Raw genomic sequence first — 1,067 nt, forward strand, 5'->3', positions numbered from 1 at the left:
ATCAGGAGTCACTAATAAATACTAATCCCTTCCCCACTCAGGACATATCACAGTTCCACGTGGGCTTCAGACATCTCATTTGATAGGGTTTTCTTGGAGGGGTAAAGGAGAGTGTCACTGAGGCTGTGGAAAGCAAAAATGAGACTAGGGGTTGGGGGAAGCATGGGCTCCTGAGCAAGCTCTGGGAAGGTGGGACAAAGGATCCATGTCATTAGTCCCCCAGCTGGCATGAGGTTCCATTAGGCACTTCCCTGGCTTCCTTGCTGCCATAAGGCAGCACAGTCATTTGGGAGCACAACTTGTCAGGAGGCCCATGGCATGGCTCCTCGGTCAGAGGGTTTGAGCCAAGGCAGGCCCTGGGCCACGTAGCCAGAGTGCAGCCTTTCTAGCCATCCCCCAATCCCACTTAGGATGCTCAGGGTCAATGGAAAGATCTGATCATTCAACTCACACATGGTGCTAACACGATGTGCTACCCTCATGGGATGTGCCTGCTTTTCAAAGGACATTTCTCGCCTAATGGTGGGATGCCAGGCTCTCCGCAGAGGGATAAAGGAGATGGCTTTGACCTATGGACTCAGGACCCTGTGAATGAACCACCACAGGTCCATCCCCATTGACTATTCTGCCCTTGCAGTTACATCTTTTCATCTGTGTATTCAGCAACAAAACACACTTCTGTTCAGAGTAATAAACGTAAGGTTCTGAAAGCACCATGGGTCATGGAAGTACTGACCTATTGCTACTTACCATCTGCTCACCTGAACCCCTGAGACTGTGGAGGGAGTAATTTAGCATAAGGCCTAGAGTTAACAGGGTCTGAGCCCTTTGGTACAAGGACTTTGTACCAAAGCACTTTGTGGGTATTAAATAGCTTAATTCTCATAGTGACCCAGTGGAAAAGAGGATCATTTTATCTCTTCTCTCTTTTAAAGGAGAAAAAAACGACGACAGAGAGGCCAAATGACAGACCCATGGTCACCCATCTAAGAAGTAGAGTGGTAAGACTTAAACTCAGGCTTCCTGGACTCAGAGCCTGCAGTGTCCTGCATGGGGCAGTGACATGT

Source organism: Otolemur garnettii, unplaced genomic scaffold (genome assembly GCF_000181295.1).
Source record: "Otolemur garnettii isolate 467f Iridium unplaced genomic scaffold, OtoGar3 scaffold00032, whole genome shotgun sequence".
NCBI lineage: Eukaryota > Metazoa > Chordata > Mammalia > Primates > Galagidae > Otolemur > Otolemur garnettii.